Genomic DNA, 25,685 nt, shown 5'->3' on the forward strand with positions numbered 1-25,685 from the left:
CGAGGGAGGGACGAGAACTTTTATTATCATTATTTTTAATCTTATTGAATTAAAGTATGCCAAAAACATAAAAAAAAACCCAAAAATCTTTACTTTTAAAACCGCGCTTTGAATTGACGAAATTTTAAAATTTTGTCGAGGGACGGACTAGGACAACGTTCCGAAACGCCCTCGCTCCTAAAGGAAAACAAAATTTATAGAATTTAAATGTTAAATGTGATGTAACAACAAGATGGAATGAACAAATGATATGCACCATTTATCATTCAGCAAACAAACGCCAATATGTTTGGAAACTTTGGTAAAATTTAATTATTTTTCTACACTAATCACCCTCAATAATTTAAATTGTTACTGATTTCTTGCAAATGAGGGCATTGCAAGATATTAAGTGTGGAAAGGGGTTAAATTCTTTCGGATTTTTAAAATTTTTAACTTAAACACTTGGTTACCATTAAAAATACTAGTAACGTAGTAGTTGTATTAGAATCTAGTGCTCTCTGATAACAAAGAACAGCCCTAGTCTCATATACTGACTACCCACTTCTAGTAAAATTTTTCAAAATTTTCAATTAAATGAATTCAAAATCATGTTTATACATATTTATGAACGATAAAACTAGGTGTTAACACCGAAATTATTGTTACCTCGGAAAGGACATAAATTAAGAAACAAACCAAAATGTTAGAATTCATTTAAAATGGAATAGAGGAAAATAAAAAGGCAAATAAAAGAAAATAAAAGCCAAGTGTGGGAAAATTTACCAAGTTATTTAAAACATAAGTCACATATTTTTGTAACAAATAATTGAAGATACTTTTGCTTTGGACTAAACTAAACAGTTTTACCCAATTTACTGTAAGAAAGATGGATCTACACGATCAATCAATTCCATCATTAAAAGGAAGTAAAGTCTTTCGAAAAAGAAACGCGCTTCTTGATTTAGGTCATGAAGTTGTCGTCCAGACCAGCTGTAGGTTGACGAAAAATCTAGAAAAGTCATCTCTAAAATCAGCAGGAAATCCACGGACCTCAGCATCAAACAGGGTCGCCAAGTGGTCAGACTTATCCTAACCATGATAAGACTAATGAATCAGATCCCCAGAAAGGATAATCTCCTTAAAGATCAAAAATCAGCTTTTAAGACTGATATTACTCAATCCTTGAGATTGACCTTAAAGATTGAGAATTACAAACTCATGGAATTCAATGATATCTAAACTCGAGCTTGAACGAGAAAATATTTTGATCAAAATTTCAAACCAATTTATTTTCTGAAAACCCATTTTCAATGCGTTCATTACCATTGAACGTAAAATCCTAGGAATTCACCTGGAATTCATTAGGTCACCTGAACCAAATCGGGTGTCAACCATAAGAACGGTGGTTGCATAGCATGGTCAAAGACAGGACCTTGTGCCAGACCGGAAAATTATAAGGGTGAGCTTTACTATTGCTCCTACCAAGGATAGTAATTGCATCCGACACGTTATAGACCATAATTAAAAGCATGTCAGGGGATATTGCCTTAACAGTTGCTTGTTCAAACGCTTTCCTTTACAATCGGACGGTAGTTTACCGAAAGGTAATATACGGAGCAAGTATACTGGATGTGTTGCTTTCCCAATACAAGGTTAGCAAGTGGGTGACACAAAACCGCAAGTTTTGAGCTAAAGTTTTCAAATATGAAACCCACCAAACCCACAAAAAGAATTTGCAAACACCGGTGAAGGGTTATTCCGGAAAACTTATCTAGGGTAAAAACTAGATTGAATTTTCAAAAAGATCAAATGTTTTCATAAAGATCCAATTTCCTTAAAGGATCTAAATTTTTATAGTCATGTGGGACTGTAAACCATAACGTTACTACCATTGTTCATACCGCCGTAATGAAATCACTGATGTACAAAGTGTGAAGAATAAAGAAGTGATTCTAGTATATTTCAAGACTATTTTGCTTGAGGACAAGCAACGCTCAAGTGTGGGAATATTTGATAATGCTAAAAACGAACATATATTTCATCGCCTTATCGCTCAAGAAAGACAAGCTTTTAGTTGCAGTTGTCCTATTTACAAGGAATATTTGTTTAAATATTAAAAGGTGAAGACAAAAGACAGATTTGACGAATTGAAGACGCAAACGACCAAAAAGCTAAAAAGTACAAAGTACAAGCAAAGAGGTTCAAATTATTGATGAGAAACGTCTCAAAATTACAAGAGTACAAGACGCAAAACGCAAAGTACAAGATATTAAATTATACGAAAGGACGTTTGAAAATCCGGAACCGAGACATGAACCAACTTTCAACGTACGACGCAACGGACCAAAAGTTACAAATTAATTATGTATATAAATATAATATAATATATAATTAATTATATAAATTATATATTTATATTATATTTATATAATAAAATCCGTCGGCAAGCTAGGAGCCAAACTTGTGTGAGCTGGATTCCACAGCTCCGCACTCGCGGAGCTTATAAAGCCTAAAAAGGCCGCACTCACGGAGCCCACAAAATCAGAAATCCACCTATAAAAGGCCATGCAATTCGACGGATTATTTACAACTTTATTTTCTTTTCATCATACGTAAAAATATATATATATATATATATATATATATATATATATATATATATATATATTATAATTTTAATTTTAATTTTAATTTTAATCCTAATAATAAGGGTATGTTAGCGAATGTTGTAAGGGTGTAAGTCGAAATTCTGTCCGTGTAACGCTACGCTATTTTTAATCATTGTAAGTTATGTTCAACCTTTTTAATTTAATGTCTCGTAGCTAAGTTATTATTATGCTTATTTAAGCCGAAGTAATCATGATGTTGGGCTAATTACTAAAATTGGGTAATTGGGCTTTGTATCATAATTGGGGTTTAGACAAAAGAACGACACTTGTGGAAATTAGACTATGGGCTATTAATGGGCTTTATATTTGTTTAACTAAATGATAGTTTGTTAATTTTAATATAAAGATTTACAATTGGATGTACCTATAAATAACTATATACACTCGATCGGACACGATGGGCGGGATATTTATATGTACGAATAATCGTTCATTTAACCGGACACGGGAATGGATTAATAGTCACTAGAATTATTAAAACAGGGGTGAAATTATGTACAAGGACACTCGGCATAATTGATAACAAAGTATTAAAACCTTGGGTTACACGCAGTCGATATCCTGGTGTAATTATTAAACAAAGTATTAAGACCTTGTTACAGTTTAAGTCCCCAATTAGTTGGAATATTTGACTTCGGGTATAAGGATAATTTGACGAGGATACTCGCACTTTATATTTATGACTGATGGACTGTTATGGACAAAAACCAGACGGACAAATTGAATAATCCATGACAAAGAACAATTAACCCATGGGCATAAAACTAAAATCAACGCGTCAAACATCATGATTACGGAAGTTTAAATAAGCATAATTCCTTTATTTTCATATTTAATTGCACTTCTAATTATCACATTTTTATTTATTGTCATTGTATTTAATTGCACTTTTAATTATCACACTTTTTAATTATCGTAATTTTATTTTATCGCACTTTTATTATTCGCAATTTCATTATCGTTATTTACTTTACGCTTTAAATTAAGTCTTTTATTTATTTAATATTTTACATTAGGTTTTAACTGCGACTAAAGTTTTAAAAATTGACAAACCGGTCATTAAACGGTAAAAATCCCCCTTTATAATAATAATATTACTTATATATATATTTGTATTTTTATAAATTAAAACTAATATAGCGTTAAGCTTTGTTTAAAGATTTCCCTGTGGAACGAACCGGACTTACTAAAAACTACACTACTGTACGATTAGGTACACTGCCTATAAGTATTGTAGCAAGGTTTAGGTATATCCATTCTATAAATAAATAAATATCTTGTGTAAGATTGTATCGTATTTAATAGTTTTTCCTAGTAAAATATACACTATTTCATATACGCCTCGCATAACATCAGTCTAATTCGTTCTTAAAAATTGAAATTTTTTCTTCTTCAACAGCGACGGCAGCTGCATATGCTTTTTCTTTTCATTTATTTTTTGTTAACACCATTTAAACACATTATAAATGTTTTTATTTCTATTTTAAAGTCCTTTAATCTGGTAACTCAAATTTAATGGTTATTGGAGTGATTTTGATCGATCGTTTATGAAGAGGATGAAGAAAATAGGACAGGAAATAAAACTGGGTTAAATAAATATCGGGTTCATATATAAACAGAAAAACATAAATGGTTCCATGGTTTGATGAGTGTTTCGGGTAACGAGAGGTCGCGGGTTCGAGCTCGTTCTGGGGCATTTCTTTTTAGAGAAATTTTTATATGGGTATACTCTTTTATTTAATTTCTATTATTATTATTATTATTATTATTATTATTATTATTATTATTATTATTATTATTATTATTATTATTATTATTATTATTATTATTATTATTATTATTATTATTATTATTATTATTATTATTATTATTATTATTATTATTATTATTATTATTATTGTTATTATTATCATTATTATTATGATGTTGTTATTAAGTATTAATATTATTATTAATATTTTTAGTATTATGATTATTAAATATTATGACTATTATGATTATTATTATTACCATTATTATTATCATTAAATATTAGTATTATCATCATATTTACAATTGATAATATCATTACTATTATTATTATTATTATTATTATTATTATTATTATTATTATTATTATTATTATTATTATTATTATTATTATTATTATTATTATTATTATTATTATTATTATTATTATTATTATTATTATTATTATTATTATAAGTGTTACTATTAATATTACAATTATTATTAAAATGATTATCATTATCAAAATGGTTATTATTATTATTATGGTTATTATTGTTATTATGGTTAAGTTAATTATTAATATCACTATAATAATGCAATTACATACTATTATCATTAAAATGAGTATTATTATCATAACTATAATTATTATTATCATCATTAATATTAATACTAAAAATTATTATTATTATTATTACTACTAATATGATTATAAGTATTATTATTTATGTTATCATGGGTATTATTATTATGTAATTACTAAAATCATTATCATAACTATCATTAACAGTAAAATTAATATTTTTATAGTTATTATCATTAATATTATTATTATTATCACTAATAAAATTATTAACATTATTACCTTTATTATAAATATTAAGTATTATAATTATTGTCATTTTACCATATTTAATATTATTTTAGTATTGTTATAATTACTATTTTTAACAAACAAATGATATATATATATATATATATATATATATATATATATATATATATATATATATATATATATATATATATATATATATATATATATATATATATATATATATATATATATATATATATATAATACATATAACATAACAAAATTAATATTTTATATACAAAATGAATATATGAAACATATACATATTATTAATATAAATATGATATAACTAATAAATTTATATATATATAATTGTTTGATTACAATTATGTATATTAATATATATACAAATGATATAGGTTCGTGAATCCGAGGCCAATCTTGCATTGTTCAGTTCCGTCGTATGAATATTTTTACTACAAAAATATTGTATCGTGAGTTCATTTGATTCCCTTTTACTCTTTATATTTTTTGGGACTGAGAATACATGCGCTGTTTTTACAACTGTTTTATTAAATGCCTTTGAAATCTATATTTTTGAAATCTATATTAAGTCATTTATAGTAGAATATATTATGAAATGGTATGCATGCCGTCAACTTCGATGTGAAGAAAGTTTGTCTTTTAAAAACGAATACAATGTTTGTAAAGTGTATCATTTAGAGGTCAAATACCTCGTAATAAAATCAACTATTGTGAACCGTTTATAATCGGTATGAACGGGTCATTTCAGTTGGTATCAGAGCGGTGGTCTTAGCGAACCAGGTCTTGCATTAGTGTGTCTAACTGATAGTTGTTAGGATGCATTAATGAGTCTGGACTTCGACCTAGTAGTTGTTAGGATACATTAATAAGTCTGGACTTGAACCTGGTCTGCATGTCAAAAGTTTTGCTTATCATTCCTTGTCGAAAAATATCTACTTATCATTTCAGTCTCGACACATCTTATTGCAATTATTTCATAGATGGTGTACAGACAAATTCATATCCCATCACATTAAACTTTGTCTGACACGTTCCATTAATTCTCTCCGTAATCTACGGGACCTTCTGTATCATATATAAGTATTCTATGTAGTTAGAATATCATCCGACATCCGAAAATCATTTCATATCGAAAACCCTTTATCTAACCGTACAAAATGGAACTCACAACTAGTTCAAATTCCTTGGATTCTGACAGCTATTCCGATATGAATTTCCACTCAAACTCCGAAAACAGTGTAACCGGAATGGACCAACCAATCAGCCATCATCAATTCTGGATGAATTGGGGATGGGTTCGTAGCCTACTTAATCATTGGAGACAAGAAGAAGGTGATCCCTTCTATCCACCACATTCCCCTCTTGGCGAAGAACCTGAAGCACTTACCAGCTAACCTGTTCGTAATACCATTTTCTCTCTCATTTTCAGAGTATCTCGTCATGATCATATACTATCTCAAATTCTAGATCTCATTTGTGTAGTGACCCTAACTTTTCCATGATCCATGATTATATATTAAATGAAAACTATATTTGCATGATTAAATATTTCCAACATGTTAAGCAATCAAACTTGTTAAGATTTGATTAATTGAAATGAGTTTCATGTAGACAATTGACCACCCAAGTTGACCGGCGATTCACGAACGTTAAAAACTTGTAAAAACTACATGATAATATATATATATATATATATATATATATATATATATATATATATATATATATATATGGATATATATGGTTAACATGAGATTATGATAAGTAAGTATCTTACTAAGTGTATTAACAATGAGTGATATACATAAAAATGAGATTATTGAATTAAGAAACTCGAAACGATATATATAACGATTATCGTTATAACAACGTCTTACTAAATACATATGAATCATATTAAGATATATATACACTATGTTTAACATGATAAAATGATAATTAAGTATATCATTAAATGTGTTAACAATGAACTACATATGTAAAAACAAGATTACTAACTTAAGGATTTCGAAACGAGACATATATGTAACGATTATCGTTGTAACGACATTTTAATGTATATATATATATCATATTAAGATATATTCATACATCATAATATTATTATAATGTAATAATTTAACATCTCATTAGATATAATAAACAATGGGTTAACATCATTAAATGAGATCGTTAACTTAAAAGTTTCAAAACAACACTTACATGTAACGACTAACGATGACTTAACGACTCAGTTAAAATGTATATACATGTAGTGTATTAAGATGTATTTGTACACTTTTGAAAGACTTCAAGACATATATCAAAGTACTTCTACTTAACAAAAATGCTTACAATTACATCCTCATTCATTTTCATCAACAATTCTACTCGTATGCACCCGTATTCGTATTCGTACTCGTACAACACACAGCTTCTAGATGTATATACTATTGGTATATACACTTCAATGATCAGCTCCTTAGCAGCCCATGTGAGTCATTAAACATGTGGGAACCATCATTTGGCAACTAGCATGAAATATATCACAAAATTACAAAAATATTATAAATCATTCATGAATTATTTACATGAAAACAAACTTACACATCCTTTATATCTAATCCATATACCAACGACCAAAAACACCTAAAAACACTTTCATTCTTCAATTTTCTTCATCTGATTAATCTCTCTCAAGTTCTAACTTCAAGTTCTAAGTGTTCTTCATAAATTCTATAAGTTCTAGTTTCATAAAATCAAGAATACTATCAAGTTAAGTCTACTTCCAAGCTTTCTAATCCATTTCAAGTGATCATCCAATCTCAAGAAATATTTCTTATTTACAGTAAGATATCTTTCTAATTCAAGGTAATACTCATATTCAAACTTTGGTTAATTTTTATAACTATAACAATCTTATTTTGAGTGATAATCTTACTTGAACTTGTTTTCGTGTCATGATTCTACTTCAAGAATTTTCAAGCCATCCAAGAATCCTTTGAAGCTAGATCAATTTTTGTCACTTCCAGTAGGTTTACCTACTAAACTTGAGATAGTAATGATGTTCATAACATCATTCAATTCATATATATAAAACTATTTTATTCGAAGATTTGAACATGTAATCACTAGAACATAGTTTAGTTAATTCTAAAATTGTTCGCAAATAAAGTTAATCCTTTTAACTTGACTTTTAAAATCAACTAAACACATGTTCTATATCTATATGATATGCTAACTTAATGATTTAAAATCCGAAAACACAAAAAACACCGTAATACCGGACATACGCCGTTGTAGTAACACCGCGGGCTGTTTTGGGTTTGATAATTAAAGACTATGATAAACTTTGATTTAAAAGTTGTTCTTCTGGGAAAAATGATTTTTCTTATGAACATGAAACTATATCCAAAAATCATGGTTAAACTCAAAGTGGAAGTATGTTTTTCAAAATGGTCATCAAGATGTCATTCTTTCGACGGAAATGACTACCTCTTTAAAAAATGACCTGTAACCTGTATTTTCGACTATTAAATTATATTTTTTATGTGTAGTTTCATAAATTTCAGTTCATTATGAAACCATAGCAACTTGAATCACTCAAAACGGATTTGAAACGAAGAAATGACGGGTAAAACAAAATTGGATAAATTTGCTAGTTTTAGCTACGAAAATTTTGTAACAAATTTAGACTAAACATATCCTAACTAATTTATATTGTATTATACATATTATGTAATCTTGGGATACCATAGACACGTATACAATGTTTTGACATATCATATCGACCCATCTATATATATATATATTTCGGAACAACCATAGACACTCTATATGCAGTAATGTTTGAGTTAGCTATACAGGGTTGAGGTTGATTCCAAAATAATATATATACTTTGAGTTGTGATCTAGCCCTAGACTTGTATACACTGGGTCATGGATTGATTCGAGATAATATATATTGATTTATTTCAGTACATCTAACTGTGGACAACTAGTTGTAGGTTACTAACGAGGACTGCTAACTTAACAAACTTAAATCATAAAATAGTAATAAAAAATGTTGTGAATATATTTAAATCATACTTTGATATATATGTACATATTTGTTATAGGTTCGTGAATCGACCAGTAGCCAAGTCTTATTTCCAACGAAGGAAAAATCTATGAAAGTGAGTTATAGTCCCACTTTTAAAATCTAATATTTTTGGGATGAGAATACATGCAACTTTATAAATGTTTTACAAAATAGACCCAAGTATGCGAAACTACATTCTATGGTTGGATTATTAAACCGAATATTGCCCCTTCAAGTCTGGTAGCCTAAGAATTAGGGAAATGACCCCTAATTGACGCGAATCCTAAAGATAGATCTATGGGCCTAACAAACCCCATTCTGGAATTTGGAATGCTTTAATACTTCGATTTATATGGTGATTGCGATTGCCAATTTATGACATACTTGCGAGTATGCGGGGAATATTCTATATGCATTATGTTAATGTCGGTTACCAGGTGTTCATCATAGAATATTTTTATACACTTGCAAGTGTAAGATTATTGAATAAATGAAATCTTGTGGTCTATTATATTAATTTGATAATATATATGTTAAACCTATAACTCACCAACATTTTTTGTTGACGTTTTAAGCATGTTTATTCTCAGGTGATTATTAAGAGCTTCCGTTGTTGCATACTAAAATAAGGACAAGATTTGGAGTCCATGATTGTATGATATTGTGTAAAAACAGCATTCAAGAAACTTATTTTGATGTAATATATTTTTATTGTAGACCATTATGTAATGGTCGTGTGTAAACGGTATATTTTAGATTATCATTATTTGATAATCTACGTAATGTTTTTTTTAAAACCTTTATCGATAAAATAAAGGTTATGATTGTTTTAAAAATGAATGCAGTCTTTGAAAAACGTCTCATATAGGGGTCAAAACTTCGCGACGAAATCAATTAATATGGAACGTTTATAATCAATATGAACGGGAAATTTCAGTTGGTATCCGAGCGTTGGTCTTAGAGAACCAGAAAATTTGCATTTATGTGTCTTATCGAGTTTGTTAGGATGCATTAGTGAATCTGGACTTCGACCGTGTTTTCTTTAAAAATGATTGCTTAATATTTTTTGTTGGAAAATACAAATTGTAACATGTAAATATTATGTGATATATTAATATCTTAACATGTTTGATATTGTGTGATAGATGTCTACCTCTAGTACAAATCCCATCGACTCACCTAATAATAATGAAGAGTCGAATATATATTGGGAAGATTCACAAATTCCCGAAGAGGAACCAGAAGAAGAGGAACCGGAAGAAGAAGAGGTTCCGGAGGAGGAAATATTAGGAACCACAGAAAAACATATAAGTAAAAGAAAACCCTCAACGAATGGACCAAAATTAATAATGGTCAATGGTGTTTCCACCGAGGAAGCAAAATATTGGGAAGATTACCAATTTTCCGATGAATCGGATCCCGATGAGGATTCCGATGATGTTATAGAAATTACCTCGACCCAATTTGAAAAAGCAAAAGAAAATAATAAGGGAAAGGGCATCAAAATAGAGAAACCTATTCCAACCCCGATGAACTTTATATGTATCGTCAACACCCATATTTCTTAAGTTGTAACAATAACCCGGGAACCTCTAAGCCACCAGGTTTTTCTAAACCATTTGTGAAAACAACGGCTCGTATTAGAGGAACATCATATATCCCTAGAAAATTAGCAAAACGAAACAGGTCCGAAGAGGAAGAAACTAGTGAGTCGGAATAAAGAGTTGTAATCATGAGGTGTAAAATATGTAAAATAAGTGTGCTTGTACTTTTCTTGTTGTATGTGAAAATTTCTTGTATTATTTGATAATTATCTTTTACGAATCTAATTCTCGTCTGTTTTACGTATAAAAACACAATGGACGTTAAGGATAGACAACCAAAAATTTTAGAAGACCTACCCGGGGACATGATTGATGAAATCTTGTCTAAAGTCGGTCAGAATTCATCGGCACAATTATTTATGGAAAAATTAGTTTGTAGAACATTTGAAGAACGTTCCAGCCATGCCTTATTTTATAAAAGGCTTTCATTTGAAAGATGGGGTATATCACATTGGGGACACCGTAAGTTACGCGGTGTTTTCTTTAAAGCGTTAAATGCGGGGAACCCAAATGCAATTTTACGCTACGGGTTAAAAACCTATTTTGACTCAACATATCCCAACGTAGGACTTCGTGAGTTAGAAAGAGCTTCTAACATGCAACATAAAGAAGCATGTTATGCTTACGGGTTAGTGATGTTCGCTTCTCACCAAAGTGAGAAAAAGAACATCAGATTACAACTTTTAAATAAAACCTTCCCACAAGTGACGGATTCAGTAGTTGAGGTGAGAAACAAGGTTTTTAGATTATTACGGGGCTGTTGGGCATTACGAAACCCTCATCCCTTTGACGACGTTACAACATGCTATCTTGTCAATGGCCACAACGGTTATGTTCCACAAGACCAAGGATGGGAAGTAGTCTTAGTAAAACCAGAATGCATGACTTGTTTCTGGACTTATGAATTACATGTTTTTATTACTTTTGCTGAACAACTTGTGTATTAACTAGGATTGTTGTCACAACTGTTTTGTATCAAATTTATTGTGTGCTATATTTCATGCTATATGTATTATAGCGGTATTGTAAGTTTGTAAAATATTGTATAAAGGTTTGAACGCGAAATATTATTATAATTAGTTTTTCATATAGAATTGTAGTAGTTGAATGGTATATTAGCTACTAAGTATGAACTTAACGGGTAGGTACTACCCGAATTAAAACTATAAAACGCTAATATGAAGAAAAAGCTTTTATAAATGAGTTCATATTATGCTACGAAATACTATTGACTACTCTTATTATTCTATATGATTAACTTAATTCTTTTGGGCTATTTTTGAAGGAAATGGCACCGACGACTCGTCAGAATTTGAACATGAGCGAGGAAGACTTCCGTGCTTTCCTTGCAGCAAACATAGCTGCAGTACAGGCTACGATGCAAAATAACAATAACTCTGAATCCAGCAATGGAACTAACGCCACGAGAACTCGTGTAGGATGCTCCTACAAAGAATTCACTGCCTGTAAACCTTTAGAATTCGATGGAACCGAGGGTCCAATCGGATTAAAACGGTGGACTGAGAAGGTTGAATCGGTGTTTGTCATAAGTAAGTGCACTGAAGAAGACAAAGTAAAGTACGCTACACATACCTTCATGGGTACTGCGTTAACATGGTGGAACACTTATCTAGAATAGGTGGGACAAGATGCTGCTTACGCACTACCGTGGTCAGCATTCAAACACTTAATGAACGAGCAGTACCGTCCTAGAAACGAGTTCAATAAGCTCAAGGTAGAGCTTAGAGGGTTACGAACACAAGGGTTTGATATTACCAAGTACGAACGATGATTCACAGAGTTGTGCCTATTGTGTACGGGAGCGTTCGAAGATGAAGAAGAGAAAATCGACGCATTTGTAAAAGGGTTACTGAAAGGATCCGAAACTAATCATCCGGACATCGTCCATATAGATTAAAAACGAATTACAATAGTTGATAACATCGCGAGGTACTTGACCTCTATATGATACATTTTACAAACGTTGCATTTATTTCTTAAAGGCAATCTATTATTACATCGAGAGTTGACATATTAGCCTAACATTTTATAACAACCAAATGATCTAATCTGCCATTTTCATAACAATAGTCTTTAATGAACTTCAATGACTCGAATGCAACGTCCTTGTATCATAGCTTAAATGGTCCCAAGTAGTATCCTTAACATGAGCTAATGCACAGCGGAAGACTTAATTCGTACCTGAGAATAACATGCTTTAAAACGTCAACATAAAGTTGGTGAGATATATAGGTTTGATGCTAGCAGCGTTATAACAATGGACCACAAGATTTCGTATATAATCATTTCAATAAAAATATTCTAAGTGGTTGAGCACTTGGTAACCATACTTAACATTTAATCACGTCGCATATTCCCTTTAATATGAAATCTTACTACACCGTACCAAGGTGTAGTCGCAAAACGAAGTACTGTGCAACCGTTGAATACTGGTCGTCCAGTCCGGTTGGGGTTGTCAGGCCCGATAGATCTATCAACAGGATTCGCGTTTACAATACCGCTGTAAATAACAGTTACCAAGCTACAGGGAAGTATGCCAGTGGTACAACTCAACGTAGAATATATTTTTCAGTTACTTGTGTCCATAACGTAAAACATAAAATACATGTATTCTCATCCCGAAATATTTAGAGTTTAAAAGTGGGACTATATACTCACTGTTGTCTCGAAGATATATATATTTTTGACTTGGTCTTCCGGTTGATATCACGAACCTATCCATATATAATATATCAATATATTTTCATTTTAAACAAACATCTCGTATATATATTTATAATACTTTTAATACTTTGAATAATTCCTTAGTCCGTAGTTAGCGTTTCGATGTTAGTAATTCAATTTTAATGGTTCATTTTTAGATGTTTAATATACCCGCAATAAATAAACCCCCAACGAAATAAATAAAACTCCCATAAAACCCCATCGTATATGTGTTGGTCGAGATTAATCTTGACCCATGGTACCGGTGTTGTCAAATGACGTGTTGCGTACATAAAGTACCGGTGTTGTCAAATGACGTGTTGCGTACAATCATGGGATCTTATGATTAATCTTCTCGTGTTGTTTACGGGTGATCCTGAACCATATGAAATTGAATTATGAGTACATATATATAAAATATCATGTTATCTTAGAAATATGTGATTTATATCTTTTTTTCCAATTGATCCCGTAGTTGAAATGATCTAGGATAACCAATTTTGTTTCGGTCATAGTTTCTTCGTTACAAGTCCGTTTTCGTTGATTCAAATTGCCATCTTCTTGGATCGAGTTCTTCTTTAAGACTATGAACTGTAAATACCTTGGTTTGTATTCAAAATCATACGGCATAAGTGAAACATTAGTGAAACATATGAAGTTAAACATTTTGTTACAAAAAAAAAAATCATTTAATGACCATTTTTCTAAAAATACTTATACTTTGAAAAACCAAGTTTTACCTTATTAAATTAGCATATATTTAAGTTATATTACAGGTCTTGAAGTATTTTAAAAGTTAAGTTAGAAGGATCTATTTAGTTTGCAAACAAGTTTGAAAACATTCAAACTATGTTCTTGTTGTTTAACTTTTATACCACAAAATAAGATAGCTATATATATATGAATCGAATAAGGTTATGAACATAGATTCTACCTCAAGTTCCTTGGACTAGGTTGCTGTAAAAGAGAAGTAAAAAGCTAGAATCAAAAGGGTGATGGAAGTGGATGAAAGATTGGAAGTAAGTTTGTGTTCTTGGAAGGTTTTCTTGAAGTGTTGTTGTAAGAGTTTTCTTATGGTGTTTAAGTAAGGTTTTTATGGCTAGATCTTCTTGGTAATTTGCTGGATTGTTATGGAGTTCAAAGCTCTTGAAAGTGTGTGTGTTTTTAGCTAGAGAATGGAAGTAAAATGAATCAAAAATGATGATACATATATACTCCTAAAAATGTGATCTTTAAGGATAACATGACAAAATTTTAGTTTGTATTTTTGTAATTAGTCTTACAATCATTCAAAAGTAATTACCTTATACATAAGGCATTGAACAAGGCTGGTTAGGTGGTGATTTGATGTGTATATACCAATAGTAAATACGTATAGAAGCTAGGTATGATACGAGTACAAATACTCTAGATATACGTATAGAAATTTTGTGAAAAATGGAATGAGGATTCAAATATAGCTATCTTTTGTGAATACACTTATATGATTTTATGTATTTAAGTCTTAAAAGTGAGTAAATACATTACTTATACGATATATGTATAAACATTATAAGTCTTAAGTATTTATGTCAAATAACGTTACGTATAGTTATCGTTTTGAAAACTTAAGTTAGTAGTTTCAAAATATACTTATAACTTATAGTTTTTGATACAAAATAAGATATTAAAACATTCATTAATCATGTTAAATATGTATATATACATATATATACGCAAACGTATAATTATCATATATTGTATAGTTCGTGATATCGTCGGTCAAACTAGACGGTCAAACGTTGTGTAAAACTCTTTTCGGAAATATAAATCTCGACAATTTGGATTACTTATCATGTTGGTAAGTTTTAATTTATGTAAATATTAATCTTATAAGTATAGAACGATCGAAAAAAATGCGGGTCAACTTTAGGGTTTTTGCTTATCGTGTCGGAACCATATAGAGATTAGAGTTTAAATTTGGTCGGAAATTTCCGGGTCGTTACAGTACCCATCCGTTAAAGAAATTTCGTCCCCGAAATTTGGTAGAGGTTGTCATAGATAACAATAGGAATGTTTTCATGACGAATATGAGGTAATAATGAAATTTTATCATTATTGAAAGATTTAGATAAAACGATTTGGTTATGTGAGACGCACGAGCGAAGCTATCACAAAAAAAAAAATGAAATGAGTAAATATGGAATCGTTTTTAATCGATGACGTGGTTTAGAATTGATTTCCGGGATTTAAGGGATTTAGGAAAAATCTTACGTAATAAGATTTGGTTATTCGGCGATCAGAATCTTCTTTGATTTAATGCGGTAATCTGTTTCGATTTCTCTGTCGGATATTTCACTATAAATCCACCCCTTCGTTTCCTTATTTTTCACAACTCGCATCTTCTACTCTTTCTCCTTAATTCCTACTTTAAGGTATCCTTTGAAATGCTTCATCCCGTTCTGATTTTTGTTATACTTCTAACTTTTATATCTTTCATTCTTCTCTTCCATCTACCGCCAGAAGAATCTATTCACTTTTATGATTTTCTTGGAATTATAATGTTTCTAATTCTCCCGTGTCTTTACGTCGCCATACGTATTGATATACATGGTTTGTAGTTTCTGGGTGGTTGTTGGGTTTGATATCTTTCCTTATACTTCGATGCTCCTGCTTCTGTTTTCCATAATCATTGTCATCCATAGTTAATATTCTCTCCTATTTGCTGTGATCTATACCCCAATTTCTATTTTGGGACTTTGTCCCTTCGTTTCTTCTTCCCGTCCTTGAGTCAAGCGATCAATAGTTCGGAATTCGTAGGTATAAAATTTGGAATGAACCTAGCTATTGGTTTTAGAATAAAATTGTAATGGCACGATCTTGATTCGTTAAATTACTCGAATATTCCGGAAAAATAGAACTATCAAGGTGATACGTTCTAATATGTTTGGAGACTTGATAGAATGTAAGAGCCGTGTAACATGGCACATGATGACGGTACTGTGAATCATCACATTCCATTAGAAACTTAACATGACTTACTGTAATATAATGAAGTTGATCAAGTTTCATTATATTATACTAATTCATGTATCAGTTCCCAACACTACTTCAAAACATTCCTATTTTAAACTTGAAGGTTTTAGAACTTAGAAACTAACACAGTTTCTTTTATATTGTAACGCAGATATTACGGAGAAATACATGATTTTGGATAAGAACAGTTGTGAGAATATCTCCAGAAATATGGAGGATATGTATAACAAAAGATATGAAGATATCTTATAATATCTAAGATAAGATGATGATGAAGAATATCATCGGGAAAGGTTTAGGATAAGGGGTAGGTTTTTTTTTTACTAATGGTTTCAGCAAGCAATGAATCGTTTGAATCCTTTGAAAGCAGATTCAGTTCTTGTGATTTATCTACATCCTCCTTCATACTTTGCTCAATCCGTTTTCCAGTTCCAACTCTCCTCTTTTTCTAAGCTTTACCAATACAATGTACTTCATCATTAAACTTTTGACTGTTAAAGTCGTTTACAGTTTTTTTTTTTTTTTTTTTTTTTTTTTTTTTTTTTTCTGCTTCTTCAGCATTTCAAGAACTACTTCATAGTCCAGGATGTTTTTCAGAACTTCACATTCGAAAAATGTAATTCTTAGGGATAGTCGTTCTCGGTATAACTGGGAGAATTTCTACGAGATTTTCAAAATACTGATTGCGGGTTTCGCCAAAGAGATAACGAGTTGCTGGTACGTCTGCTGATGATGTTGTGAAAAAGGTTCTCCGGTAACAACGTCGAAAGGACAAAGTATAAATATCGAGATTATAATAGGAGTAGTCTCACTGAGAAGTCGAAGTGGAGCTGTGACAAAATTAGCTTCTTGAAAAGGAATCGTATGATTGTTTTTGATAATGAATGATAAGGAATTCGACGCGGATACGTTTTAACTATAACTTCGGTTTCGAAAATTTTTCAGGTGCATCACTGTATGCATAAATCTTTCTTCCGTAAACGAGGTGCGGCTGGTTCAACTTCTCGATCGAGGTGTTTTCAAGAATCATGAAAAGATTTGAATGAGGATTATAATTGTCGAAGTACAAATGAGGTTTAGGATGAAATCAAGTGGCAAAATTGAAGAATTGTTTAGTTTCATATGTTATAATCAACATTTTATTTCATTTTAATTGTCCAATGTTTCTTCTTTATGCCACTTGTTGGATTTGGATAGGTAAAAAAAAAAATTCAAATATGAAATTTAAATGGAAATGGTTATTCTGGGGTGAACGGATACGTATATCGATGGTTGTAAGTAAAATAACAAATGACCGTTGAATCAGATTCAAGAATGTACAATATAACTTATTAATGTGAATTCTAAATATTCCTCGGGTACTACCCACCCGTTAAAATATTTTCATCATTATTAGTTTGTACGAAGGAATTTTTAATTACTATCTTTATGAAAATATACTTGCATATATATTTTCTTCAGAGATAATCATAGATTTAATGAGTCAATAAGATATTAAACTCATTTGATTTATCGTTAATTCTAGATTACATAATCTCTAAGACTTTAGAAATTACATAATCGTCATACGATACGTAAAGCGAAGATAATTGATGTAGAACGATATATAGAACGAAGATCATACTCGAAGTACAGATATTGAGTCGTGTGATGTTGATATTCGAGATACAGATTGTGATGTTGAGATTTTGGGGGTGACAAGAGTACTGTCGGCGTTGATGATGGTGGTATAGATTATGCTGCTGGTGCTGCTGCTGGTGTTTGTAACCTTCACACCGTATTTTCTAAAGCCACTACCCGAGCGCGAAGCTCGTTGACTTCTTCTATTATACCGGGATGATTGACGGTTGGAACGATCGAATGAACAAGATTCAAAATATGGGATAGTATGTAATCATGACGAGATACTCTAGAAATGAGCGAGAAAATGGTGTTTCGAATAGGTTCGCCGGTAAGTGCTTCAGGTTCATCGTTAAGAGGACAATTTGGTGGATGGAATGGATCACCTTCTTCTTGCCTCCAGAGATTTAGTATATTACGAACCCATCCCCAATTCATCCAAAATAGATGATGGGAAATTGGTTGATCCATTCCGGTGATGCTGTTCTCGGAGCTCGAATGGAAATCCATATCGGCGTAGCTATCGAAGTCGGAGGAATTCGAACTGGATGAAGAATCCATCTTGTATAGTCGGAGAAGTGAATTTTTGGTTTGGAATAGATTATAGGAGTTGGGTTTGGTACTCTTCAATACATAATTTACATATGTATATATAATATCAAAATCCCATGAATTACGGAGAATCTTTGAAATACGTCAGGCAATGTCTATAGTAACAGATACGCTAAGATATGAATTTTGTCTATACACTATCGATGCACTAAATGCAGTAAGACGTGTCTAGACTTAAGAATGATAAGCAGGCAGTTCCCTAAGGATGATAAGCAGATGATTTCCGACTAGGATTGATAAGCAAAACTTTTGACAGGCAGACACGGTCAAAGTCCAGACTCACTTAATGTATCCTAACAACTACTAGTTAGACACACTAATGCAAGGCCTGGTTCGCTAAGACCAACGCTCTGATACCAACTGAAAGGATCCGAAACTAATCATCCGGACATCGTCCATATAGATTAAAAACGAATTACAATAGTTGATAACATCGCGAGGTACTTGACCTCTATATGATACATTTTACAAACGTTGCATTTATTTCTTAAAGGCAATCTATTATTACATCGAGAGTTGACATATTAGCCTAACATTTTATAACAACCAAATGATCTAATCTGCCATTTTCATAACAATAGTCTTTAATGAACTTCAATGACTCGAATGCAACGTCCTTGTATCATAGCTTAAATGGTCCCAAGTAGTATCCTTAACATGAGCTAATGCACAGCGGAAGACTTAATTCGTACCTGAGAATAACATGCTTTAAAACGTCAACATAAAGTTGGTGAGATATATAGGTTTGATGCTAGCAGCGTTATAACAATGGACCACAAGATTTCGTATATAATCATTTCAATAAAAATATTCTAAGTGGTTGAGCACTTGGTAACCATACTTAACATTTAATCACGTCGCATATTCCCTTTAATATGAAATCTTACTACACCGTACCAAGGTGTAGTCGCAAAACGAAGTACTGTGCAACCGTTGAATACTGGTCGTCCAGTCCGGTTGGGGTTGTCAGGCCCGATAGATCTATCAACAGGATTCGCGTTTACAATACCGCTGTAAATAACAGTTACCAAGCTACAGGGAAGTATGCCAGTGGTACAACTCAACGTAGAATATATTTTTCAGTTACTTGTGTCCATAACGTAAAACATAAAATACATGTATTCTCATCCCGAAATATTTAGAGTTTAAAAGTGGGACTATATACTCACTGTTGTCTCGAAGATATATATATTTTTGACTTGGTCTTCCGGTTGATATCACGAACCTATCCATATATAATATATCAATATATTTTCATTTTAAACAAACATCTCGTATATATATTTATAATACTTTTAATACTTTGAATAATTCCTTAGTCCGTAGTTAGCGTTTCGATGTTAGTAATTCAATTTTAATGGTTCATTTTTAGATGTTTAATATACCCGCAATAAATAAACCCCCAACGAAATAAATAAAACTCCCATAAAACCCCATCGTATATGTGTTGGTCGAGATTAATCTTGACCCATGGTACCGGTGTTGTCAAATGACGTGTTGCGTACATAAAGTACCGGTGTTGTCAAATGACGTGTTGCGTACAATCATGGGATCTTATGATTAATCTTCTCGTGTTGTTTACGGGTGATCCTGAACCATATGAAATTGAATTATGAGTACATATATATAAAATATCATGTTATCTTAGAAATATGTGATTTATATCTTTTTTTCCAATTGATCCCGTAGTTGAAATGATCTAGGATAACCAATTTTGTTTCGGTCATAGTTTCTTCGTTACAAGTCCGTTTTCGTTGATTCAAATTGCCATCTTCTTGGATCGAGTTCTTCTTTAAGACTATGAACTGTAAATACCTTGGTTTGTATTCAAAATCATACGGCATAAGTGAAACATTAGTGAAACATATGAAGTTAAACATTTTGTTACAAAAAAAAAATCATTTAATGACCATTTTTCTAAAAATACTTATACTTTGAAAAACCAAGTTTTACCTTATTAAATTAGCATATATTTAAGTTATATTACAGGTCTTGAAGTATTTTAAAAGTTAAGTTAGAAGGATCTATTTAGTTTGCAAACAAGTTTGAAAACATTCAAACTATGTTCTTGTTGTTTAACTTTTATACCACAAAATAAGATAGCTATATATATATGAATCGAATAAGGTTATGAACATAGATTCTACCTCAAGTTCCTTGGACTAGGTTGCTGTAAAAGAGAAGTAAAAAGCTAGAATCAAAAGGGTGATGGAAGTGGATGAAAGATTGGAAGTAAGTTTGTGTTCTTGGAAGGTTTTCTTGAAGTGTTGTTGTAAGAGTTTTCTTATGGTGTTTAAGTAAGGTTTTTATGGCTAGATCTTCTTGGTAATTTGCTGGATTGTTATGGAGTTCAAAGCTCTTGAAAGTGTGTGTGTTTTTAGCTAGAGAATGGAAGTAAAATGAATCAAAAATGATGATACATATATACTCCTAAAAATGTGATCTTTAAGGATAACATGACAAAATTTTAGTTTGTATTTTTGTAATTAGTCTTACAATCATTCAAAAGTAATTACCTTATACATAAGGCATTGAACAAGGCTGGTTAGGTGGTGATTTGATGTGTATATACCAATAGTAAATACGTATAGAAGCTAGGTATGATACGAGTACAAATACTCTAGATATACGTATAGAAATTTTGTGAAAAATGGAATGAGGATTCAAATATAGCTATCTTTTGTGAATACACTTATATGATTTTATGTATTTAAGTCTTAAAAGTGAGTAAATACATTACTTATACGATATATGTATAAACATTATAAGTCTTAAGTATTTATGTCAAATAACGTTACGTATAGTTATCGTTTTGAAAACTTAAGTTAGTAGTTTCAAAATATACTTATAACTTATAGTTTTTGATACAAAATAAGATATTAAAACATTCATTAATCATGTTAAATATGTATATATACATATATATACGCAAACGTATAATTATCATATATTGTATAGTTCGTGATATCGTCGGTCAAACTAGACGGTCAAACGTTGTGTAAAACTCTTTTCGGAAATATAAATCTCGACAATTTGGATTACTTATCATGTTGGTAAGTTTTAATTTATGTAAATATTAATCTTATAAGTATAGAACGATCGAAAAAAATGCGGGTCAACTTTAGGGTTTTTGCTTATCGTGTCGGAACCATATAGAGATTAGAGTTTAAATTTGGTCGGAAATTTCCGGGTCGTTACAGTTACTAGAAAGGATTCAAGAAGATGTGAGTTCACACGAGCCCGCCTCCATACAAAAGGCAAGTCTAATGGCTCACAAACTCATAAATCAGATTGAGGGAAGAATTAAAGAGCAAGCGATCGAAGAAGCCAACATGAAACAAGTCAAGAGGAAGTGGGAAGAAAACAGTGATAAGAGTCACCAATACAACAACAATAACAACAATAATCGCAATTACAAACGCAATAACTACCACCACAACCGCAACTTTAACTGCAACAACAATAACAATCCCAACAACAACTACACCAACTACACCAACTACAATAATCGTTCCAATAATAACAACAACCGCAACAACAACAATCCCAACAATAACAACCAGAGGCAGAAACCATGCCAGAGGTGTGAAGGATACCATCCGACTGGGCTTTGTATGACATCGTGTACTAAGTGTAATAGAAAGGGTCATGGTACGACGAATTGTGAAGTTTACGGACCAATGGCTAACAAGAATAAAGGAACAAATAATGTTGGAACAAATAATACCGCCATTATTTGTTATGGATGTGGGAAGCCGGGTCATATCAGAAATGAATGCCCAAATCAGGGGAATACTACTAGACAGGGTCGCGGAAGAGTTTTCAATATTAATACGGCAGAAGCGCAAGAAGACCCGGAGCTTGTTACGGGTACATTTCTTATTGATGAAAAACCTGCTTATGTTTTATTTGATTCGGGTGCGGATAGAAGCTATATGAGTAGAGATTTTTGTGCTAAATTAAGTGGTCCATTGACACCAATGAATAATAAATTTTTACTCGAATTAGCAAACGGTAAATTAATTTCGGCAGATAAAATATGTCGGAATCGAGAAATTAAACTGGTTAGCGAAACGTTTAAGATTGATTTGATATCAGTAGAGTTAGGGAGTTTTGATGTGATAATTGGCATGGACTGGTTGAAAAAGGAGAGAGCAGAGATCGTATGTTACAAAAATGCAATTCGCATTGTACGAGAAGAAGGAAAACCCTTAATGGTGTACGGAGAAAAGAACAACGCGAAGCTAAATCTTATTAGTAATTTGAAGGTGCAAAAACTAATAAGAAAAGGTTGCTATGCTGTTTTAGCATATGTCGAGAAAGTACAAACCGAAGAAAAGAACATCAATGATGTTCCCGTCGCAAAAGAATTTCCTGATGTATTTCCGAAAGAATTACCGGGACTACCTCCACACCGATCCGTTGAATTTCAAATAGATCTTGTACCAGGAGTTGCACTAATAGCTCGTGCTCCATACAGACTCGCACCTAGCGAAATGAAGGAACACCAAAGCCAACTACAAGAACTTTTAGAGCGTGGTTTTATACGACCAAGTACATCACCATGGGGAGCTCCTGTTTTGTTTATCAAAAAGAAGGATGGTACATTCAGGTTGTGTATCGACTACCGAGAGTTGAACAAACTTACCATCAAGAACCGTTATCCACTACCGAGAATCGACGACTTATTTGATCAACTACAAGGCTCGTCAGTTTATTCAAAGATTGATTTACGTTCTGGGTATCATCAAATGCGGGTGAAGGAGGATGATATTCCGAAGACTGCTTTCAGAACGCGTTACGGTCATTACGAGTTTATGGTTATGCCGTTTGGGTTGACTAACGCACCAGCTGTGTTCATGGACCTCATGAACCGAGTGTGTGGACCATACCTTGACAAGTTTGTTATTGTTTTCATCGATAACATACTTATTTACTCAAAGAATGATCAAGAGCATGAAGAACATTTGAGAAAAGTGCTAGAGTTGTTGAGGAAGGAAAAACTGTAATCTAAATTTTCAAAGTGTGCATTTTGGTTGGAAGAAGTTCAATTCCTCAGTCACATAGTGAACAAAGAAGGTATTCAGGTGGATCCGGCAAAGATTGAAACCGTTGAAAAGTGGGAAACCCCAAAAACTCCGAAGCATATACGTCAATTTTTAGGATTGGCTGGTTACTACAGAAGATTCATCCAAAATTTGTTCCAAAATAGCAAAACCCTTGACTGCATTAACGCATAAAGGGAAGAAATTTGAATGGAAGGATGTGCAGGAGAAAGCATTTCAATTGTTGAAGAAAAAGTTAACTACGGCACCTATATTGTCATTGCCTGAAGGGAATGATGATTTTGTGATATATTGTGACGTCTCAAAGAAAGGCCTCGGTTGTGTATTAATGCAACGAACAAAGGTAATTGCTTATGCATCTAGACAATTGAAGATTAACGAGCAGAATTATATGACGCATGATTTGGAATTAGGCGCGGTTGTTTTTGCATTAAAGACTTAGAGGCACTACTTATATGGGGTTAAAAGTATTATATATACCGATCACAAAAGTCTTCAACACATATTTAATCAGAAACAACTAAACATGAGGCAGCGTAGTGGATTGAGTTATTGAATGATTACGATTTCGAGATTCGTTACCATCCGGGGAAGGCGAATGTGGTAGGCGACGCTTTGAGTAGAAAGGACAGAGAACCTATGCGGGTAAAAGCTATGAATATAATTATTCGTACTAACCTTACTACTCAAATAAAGGAGGCGCAGCAGGGAGTTGTAAGAGAAGGGAATTTGAAGAATGAAATACCCAAAGGATCAGAGAAACACCTTAATATTCGGGAAGACGGAACCTGATATAGAGCTGAAAGAATTTGGGTGCCAAAGTTTGGAGATGTGTGAAAAATGGTACTTAAGGAAGCACATAAAACCAGATATTCAATACATCCCTGAGCGGCGAAGATGTACAAAGATCTCAAGAAACACTTTTGGTGGCCGGGTATGAAAGCCGATATTGCTAAATATGTAGGAGAATGTTTGACGTGTTCTAAGGTCAAAGCTGAACATCAGAAACCATCAGGTCTACTTCAGCAACCTGAAATCCCAGAATAGAAATGGGAAAATATTACCACAGATTTCATTACTAAATTGCTAAGGACTGCAAGTGGTTATGATACTATTTTGGTAATAGTCGATAGTCTCACCAAATCAGCACATTTTCTGCCAATGAGAGAAGATGACAAAATGGAGAAGTTGGCGAGATTATACTTGAAAGAAGTTGTCTCCAGACATGGAATACCAATCTCTATTATCTCTGTTACGGATGGCATATTTGTTTCAAGGTTTTGGCAGACATTACAGCAAGCATTAGGAACTTGTCTAGACATGAGTACTGCCTATCATCCACAGACTGATGGACAGAGCGAAAGGATGATACAAATGCTTGAAGACATGCTACGAGCATGTGTTATTGATTTTGGAAACAGTTAGGATCGACACCTACCGTTAGCAGAGTTTTCCTACAACAATAGTTACCACTCGAGTATTGAGATGGCACCGTTTGAGGCACTTTATGGTAGAAAGTGCAGGTCTCCGATTTGTTGGAGTGAATTTGGGGATAGAAAAATTACGGATCCGGATATAATTCAAGAAACTACCAAGAAAATCATTCAAATTCAACAACGGTTAAAAACCGCCCAAAGTCGACAAAAGAGCTACGCGAAAATTAAAAGAAAAGATATAGAATTTGAAATTGGAGAGATAGTCATGCTTAAGGTTTCACCTTGGAAAGGTGTTGTTCGATTT

This window comes from Rutidosis leptorrhynchoides, chromosome 6, assembly GCF_046630445.1.
Source record: "Rutidosis leptorrhynchoides isolate AG116_Rl617_1_P2 chromosome 6, CSIRO_AGI_Rlap_v1, whole genome shotgun sequence".
In the NCBI taxonomy this organism is placed as follows: Eukaryota; Viridiplantae; Streptophyta; class Magnoliopsida; order Asterales; family Asteraceae; genus Rutidosis; species Rutidosis leptorrhynchoides.